Below are 7,732 nucleotides of genomic sequence, written 5' to 3'. Positions count from 1 at the left end.
AGACTAAGAATCACTATGTCTTCTTTATTCAGAAGACAATCGATGAACTGCTGAACCTTGAGCTATCACCCCTATTTGGAATACTATGCAACTACCTTGGCTCCTGGCTTCCTGGAATTCCTTCAAAGCTCAGTCAAACCCTATTTTCCACAGGAGCTCTTTTTTTCTAGCCTCCTAGTAGCTAAAGATTTTCTCTGCTATTACCTTCTATCTACTCTTTATATTTCTTGTTTGCAATATAATTATTTTCATGTTGTCTTCACTATTGGAATGTAAACTCCTTTAGGGCAGGGACTATGTTTTTACATTTCTTTATATGTCCAGTGCTGGGCACTTGTACCTTGTAAGTACTTAAAGAAAGTGCTTATTGACTGAACATTTTCTCCATGGGAAAGGAACAGAAGGTCTTTAATTAGTCCTAACATCACTTTATATTTAATGATTAAAACTCACAATATAATGCTTTAAGGTTTGCAAAATGATTTCATCATAATGACCTATGAGATAATTAAGAACCAATACCATTTTTTTTTTACTATTTTACATATGAAGAAATTGGGACTCAGAAATGAAGTGAATGTGCATAGGTAACAAGTATCTGAGAGGGTATTCAGATCTTGTCTCGACTTCAAGTCTATCCATTATTTTATGTAGTGTATTGGGAATTGGAGCAAAGGACTACATAAATGGCATCACCTACAAGGAAGAAAAAAAAATTAATTCAACTCATCAATTTCTTCCATTTTAGCTCTTCCTGGCTCAAAAACACACCTTCTGATTGTGTATGGGAGAAAATCTTTCATTACTTCTCCTGTCAACAGGATAGTCATATTATCTTGCCTCTGACATAAATACAAGGAGAATATCACTTTGGTTATTTATGGATCCCTACCCCGTAATCCATAGGTCAGAAAATAAGACAGCCTAAGTAGCCAGAATAATAAGGGCAATTTGCATTTGGTCAATGGCAAATTAAGTATTGCTCGGAATTGAAGCTGACAAGGTCTCTTCCCAAAAGGCTTTCAATGTATCAAAATAATTCATGGGTACAAGAAGGTAGTTTTTTTCCTACTGGGGAGAAGCTATTAGTTTTAGTGTTCTCTGTTACAGCCTATAGAACTTTCCTCTCTTGGCTGTATTCAATGGTGATGTTCAATTCCCAAGTTAGGGAAATGAACAGGTTTTCAGGAGAATCTGAAGGAAGAGGACTTTATTTGATAGAGTATTTTGTTGGATAAATAAGACATTTAATGGAAAAACCCATGAAAACTAAGTAGGTGATTATCCTAGGCATGCCCTGCTTTTTGTAAAAGATGTTTTTCTATGAAAAATTTGTATATAGTCAATTTTTGTAACTAACTATTTCAATACTTTTAAAGGGGCATTTTGGGAACAACTTTATAAATACTTCTTCTGTAATATATATAATATATAAATCATCAGAGACAGTATAGATTAACCAGAGATCAGGCATTATAATATGTCAGAGATGGAGGAAGTCCTTGTGGAAAGACCACTGGATTAAGAGACAGAAAGATCTGAGTTTCTGGAATGAGCTATGTTACAAATTCTCCAAGTAATTTTGAGCAATGGATTAGACTTGAAGTCAAATAAGGTCTTTTCTGACTCTAATATTGTATGAAATTTTTGACAACTCTCATTATGTGGATAGTTATAGTATCTGTAAATAATTTGAAATATCTATTTCTATTGGCAATTACTATTTCTAGTACAAAATAGTAATATGGTAACTTACAAATTTACTCAAAATGCAATTTAGACTTGATATCCCTTTTCTGTGTTGACCTGGAAAAAACACAACTATCATCCCAATTGGGCGAGTTGAGAACAGATATACCTTCACTTTGCATCTGACAACGCTGGAAAAGGGAAAAGGTTTTCCCTGTTATCTCACAACTTTTACATTTGCAAAAATGCAAATTTAGACTTCATGTAAGGAAAAAAGCCTCCCCAATATTAGGGTAATTCAAAAGGAGAATGGTATGCCTTGTGAGGTAGTGGGTTTTTCCTTCATTCGAGTTCTTTAAACAAAAGCTTGATGTTTACTCATCCCATTTGTTAGAAAGGGAATATTTATTTAGCTGTGGGTCACTAGCATATCACTGAGATCCCTTTCAGCTTAGAAATCCTCTGATTCTTCCTACTACCATATCTTTGGGGATAAGGCTGGGAGTTAGGGAAAAGGTGGAGGACATGGTTTCTTTCATCTTTTCCTGTTCTTCTTAGTGTTTTCCTGATAATCCCTAATTCTCACCCTCTCCCTGCAACATAATTTATATTTTATGTTCCTGTTTTATAATAGACATGCCCAATTCATCCGTTCAACATTAGATCTTTTGGTCTAATGATTTTCTTGAAAAAAAGTAAAGCATCATGCTCTTTGAGTTCTGGATGCATAGTTCTATATGCGGGTATATATACCATGTTGTATATTCCAGGTAGGGACTCTGGGATCTGATTGCTGAGCAGTCACCCTATCTTGCCCAATCTCAGATCCTACCGTATCACTTTTCTTCCAGCTTTACATAAAGTCATAGAAATCTTTCCCTATTTCACTGCTTTCTAACTCCAGCTTTGAGAATAGTAATCAAATCACCACTACCATTCATGGTAAGATCATGTCAGTTAGTTGCCTGATGACACAAAATGCCATTTTTTCTGACTTTCCCTTTCAAAACACCCCTCCCTGACCACCACTCCCATATGTGTGTTATCATCACCATTTGAATATAAGTTCCTTGAGGATAGAAATAATTTTGTTTGCCAGCTCCTAGTGACTGGCACATACTAAATGTCTAATAATTTTACTCATTAATCTATTCATTTTCTCTGAAGATCTAATGGTAATGTTCCTATATGTGGGAGTTTTTGTACAGATTATAGTATCTGAAGGAATATTTTGAGCCAAATGACATTTGGAAGTAGATGCTAAATGTAATCTGATGAACACAAAGCAGAGAGGGAAACAATTTACTTTATGGAAAAGAAGACACAGGGAGTTTGCAGAAATCTGTGCTTAGTTTAATTTTAAAATAAATTCACTAAACACATAGCTTATGATGACATAGAAAAAGTATGAAAGGGTTAGGGATTAAAACAATTATCTAATATTTTAGATCCCAAGACTGATCTTTGCCTTTTTTTTTGCTTTTCTGAATCATAACCATCATTAAACCGCACAGTGTAATTCCTTAGCTATCTCCTTTTCTCTACAGTTTTTTGACATGAATAAACATTATGGTGTGTCTATGTAAGACAGTTCCTGCTGAAATCCTTTTCATTAACCTTTACATTGAAACCTTGAAATCAGAGGTTTGGCTCTACAAGATATCTTAAAGACCATCTAGTCAAACTCCCTCATTTCATTGTTGAGAAAACTGAGGCCCTCAGACATTAAATGATTTGCTTAAGGTCACACAGAAAGAAAATGACAGAGCTATGATTTAAAGCCAAGTCTTCTGATTCTAAATCCAAAGTTTTCTCCACTGACTGCTAAAAATGATTATTGCTACTACTACTACTACCACTACTACTACTACTACCACTACTACTACTACTAACCTAATTAATAATAATCATTCACATTTTTATAATATTTTAGGATTTACAAATCACTTTATTCAAAAGAAATCTATAAAGTACACACACAATATAGGATTTTAAAATGCCCATTTTATAAATGAGGAAACTTGAGGTGAAAAAGACTGGATAAATTGCTGATGTCCACACAGCTAGTGGCTATACACACACACACACACACACACACACACACACACACACACGAGGGTTTATTTTTGTTAGTGTACTGGTCTCTATTAAAGTTTCAGTCATGTAATGGAAAATACTGCTTTCACATTTAATGAAGGAGTTATAAGTAATGCAATAGAAAACTTTTTCAAGTCAATACTGGATCCCCATGATATAACAGCAATTTTAAGCAAAATATGTCTATACATTTTAGATAAAGGTTTTTTTTATCCACACCCACATTTTTATTGAATTCATCTTCACTGGAAGCCTTGATATTAACATATGCTTCAGATAATAGAGATTTTAACAAGATAAAGTAATTTTGTCTCATTGTAAAGCATTTTTTTTAAATCAGAAAACTTTAGTCTCTCTCTCTCTCTTACCAATTTTCCTCAGTATTTATTTGTATATTACAGAGATTACACTGGTGAGTGTCACATCAGAACATGTCATTCTAGTGAGTCTTTATTGAATACACAGATGAAAAGGTTCTATAAAGGTGCAGCATATATAAAGGTCTCTTGAAATGGGATACAACAGTGTTATAAGGTCTGGGAAAAGAGTAGACTTGAGGGTAGGTATTCACCAAGATGAGAAGACATAGCAAAGGAGTGCCGGAATGTCACTTAGGTTAGGAGTAGCTTTTTCTTTGGAGGAGAGGTGCTGAAGAGAGATGAGAGAAGTATTGAGAATCAGGAATAGTTTTTCAAATGGTATTTAGGGAATTTTAGGAATACAATGATTCCTATTCCAATGATCTGCAATTCTATTTTGGCATTCAATGCTATTTTACATTGTTTATTTTGTTATGAACAATATACATGTGTATACATATATTTTCATACAATATATTAGTAAGAAAGGTAACATGAGGGGGTAGCTAGGTGGTGCAGTGAATAGAGCACCGGCCATGGAGTCAGGAGGACCTGAGTCGAAATCCAGCCTCAGATACAACACAAAAACTAGCCATGTGACCTTGGGCCAGTCACTTAACCCCAATTGCCCTCCAAAAAAAAGAGAAAGGTAGCATGGCATAACATATGAAAAGTGTCATCCTTGGAGACAGGAAGACTTAGGTTTACATCTTATTTCTGGCATACTCTTGACACAAGGTGTTGCCTAGGCCTAGTGCAGATAGGGGGAAGGGGAAGAGCCTGAGGTTGGGAAAAAGATTTCACAGATTACAATTTTACAATACAAACTGCAGTTACAACTGCACAGACTGGTTTTACAAGTTGGTTTCACAAATTGACCTAGACCCCAGGTACCCCATCACTCTTATGTGACCATGAGTAGGTCACGTAATGTCTAAGTACACCAGATAATTCTTTAAGACTCTAATAAGAATGAATTAAAGTCCCCAGAGAAATTTTTCACACTATACTTCTGAAATTTCTGTTTCCCAGTCTGTCTATCATACACACAAACACACACAGAAAAAAGTGTACGTGTGGGTGTATGTGTGTGCTTGAGCATATGTGTGTGGAGAGGGAGTGCGGGAGTGTGAGAAAGGATTGATAGGTGGACTAAGAGTCAAAAAGATCTGAGTTCAAATTCTACCTCTGACAGAAGCTAGCTGTGTGGTTCTGAGCAAGTCACTCAGACTTTATAAGCCTCATTGTCTTTATTTGTGAAACTCAGGGCAATAATAATGCCTACATTATTGGGCTACCATGGAGCTCAAATGAAATAGTGTATGTAAAACTCTTTGTAAACCTCAAAGTATGATGTTAATATGGGTTTTTCAGATAGATTGATAGATAGAAGCATTTATTAATGGCCTGCCACATGTCAGACACCATGCTAGTTTGGGGTATACAAAGACCCAATTGAAACAGTTCCTACTTTCAAAGAACTTATATCCTATTAGGAAAGATGACATGTACATATATAAATGCAAATGAAACACAAATAAAATGAACATGAGGAAAAATTGTCTCAAGTAGAGCTCTAGCAATAGGGATGAACGGGAAAGGTTTCACTAGAAAGTGGTTTTGAGCTGAGATTTGGAGAAAACAAAGGATTCTAAGAAGCAAATACGAAGAGGTCCATTCCATGTGTGGGAACTGCAAATGCAATAGTAGCAAGATGGGAGATAGTTAAGTATATGAGGAACAGAAAGAAAGCCAGTTTGGCCATCCCACAGAGATCAAGAAGGAGAGTGATGTGTATAAAGATTGAAAAGATATGGCATAGTGAGGTAGTGACAGGCTTTAAAAACCAAATAGAATGGCTTCTAGCTAGTCCTGGAGGCAATCAGGAACCACTGGGACATGTAAAGTAATGGCATGATCAGGCCATCCCTAAATCAGTTTGGCAAGTTCTGTAAAGGTTAGATTGGAATGGGCAGATGCTTGAAGCAAGGAGACCAAGTAGGACATGTTTCCAATAGTCCAGAGGAGAGGTGATAAGTGTCTAAACTAGAGTGATGACTGTGTAAGTACAAAAAAAAGGTCTGTGTGAGTTATAGAGGTAGAAGCGATAATACTTAAGAACTGATCAGTTATTTGTAGTTAAGGAGAGGAAGAGTCCATGGTGACACTAAGATTGTGAATCTGGGTGACTACAATGATGGTAATGCTTTTGAAAAAATTAAAGAAGCTGGAAAGTAAACTGGTTTTAGGAGAAAGTTTAGCATGGGACCTGTTGAGACACAATCTCTCCTCCTGACCTCATATAACACTTGTAACTCTCTTATGCAGGTATCATATACTGCTTTGCTTTATGGTTCTGTATATGTGAATATGTCTTAACTCTCTTTATAGATTGTAAGCTGTGTGAGGGTAGGGATTATATCTCATTCATCTTTGTATCCAGCAGAATCTAAGACAATGAGTTTCACCCCCTTAGGATGTAGTAAATGCTTATTTTAATTATTGAGTAAGAAAATCAGATCAGGCCATTTTCCAGGGAGAATCCTTAGAAGTAGGCATAAGGACAATTTGAGTGATTTGTCAATCAATAAGTTTAACCCCTAAGTTCCAAAGAAAAATTTTTTTTATCTATCTCTTGTGCACAACCTTATCTAGCTTATCAATAACCCAGTGCATTTTAAGCCAACTAGAATCTGCTTACTTTAGATTGGCACATTTGTAAGGTATGCCTCCTTCCTTTGTACTTATGAATATGAATTGGTATAAAATTCAACATTCAGGCACCACCCAGGGCTGTTCATAATCTGATCAACTTCTGGACAGGCCTAATGTGTATTACAGCATGTCCTGAATCAGTTTTGAATGTGGTGGTTATTCCACAGTCTGACACATATCTTCACTGTATCCTTCGTTCCTACATCAATAAATTGTAATGAGCCAAGTTCCCTGTGAGTGATAGTTGCATCACTCTTTCTTGGATCCAAATGGACCAATGTAATCTCTCCTTGGGATCTCACCCAAAGCATATCCCATTCTTCTTTTTTTGTGGAGTTAAAAAAAATAGTGATCAGTTGGAATGATTGGGTGGGATAAATGGTGACATATCTTGCTCTGTTGAATTTATCTCATAAACAAAAAAGTTTGGAAATCCCTGTTACAGGTCTATCTGAGTAAATAATTATGAGATCCTGACTATAGTTTTCCTGTTCTACAAAAGGTTTTTTCTCCTTAGATTCTATGGAAACTGTTGTGCCTTAAGGGATCCTGGAGAATATATTATAGATTCACAATTTGGAGACAGCAAAGTCTGAAAGCACCATAAAGTGTATGATAGTAGGCATAATATACAAAGACAGACATCTCTGGCTCAGTGGAGGAGAACTAAATGAATTTTGAGGAAAAAAATGATTAAATGACATTTAAATTTTTGATTTCATCTAGTCATTTGTAGAGGTAGCATGTGTGATATAGCAAATTCCCATGTGGTAGAATGTCCGAAAGCTTGTGGGAGAAGGGGTTTGGCTACTTGTTAGTACCTTTCTTCCTTCCTTCCTTCCTTCCTTCCTTCCTTCCTTCCTTCCTTCCTT

General features: G+C 35.8%; 1 long non-coding RNA gene across 1 annotated transcript in view; it reads right to left on the bottom strand.

The window, feature by feature from the left end:
* Nucleotides 1-4,148: 4,148 nt before the first annotated feature.
* Nucleotides 4,149-7,732, bottom strand: part of LOC138160432 (uncharacterized) — a 51,000-nt gene continuing 47,416 nt past the window's right edge. Inside the window, exon 4 of the long non-coding RNA XR_011168145.1 lies at nt 4,149-4,434. This is a non-coding gene — a long non-coding RNA (uncharacterized lncRNA). The remainder of the gene's footprint in view (nt 4,435-7,732) is intronic.

Source organism: Petaurus breviceps, unplaced genomic scaffold (genome assembly GCF_028583685.1).
Source record: "Petaurus breviceps papuanus isolate PSGF00001 unplaced genomic scaffold, PetGlider_PUasm1.0 181, whole genome shotgun sequence".
Classification (NCBI taxonomy): Eukaryota; Metazoa; Chordata; class Mammalia; order Diprotodontia; family Petauridae; genus Petaurus; species Petaurus breviceps.
This window is presented reverse-complemented; position numbering and strand designations above follow the sequence as displayed.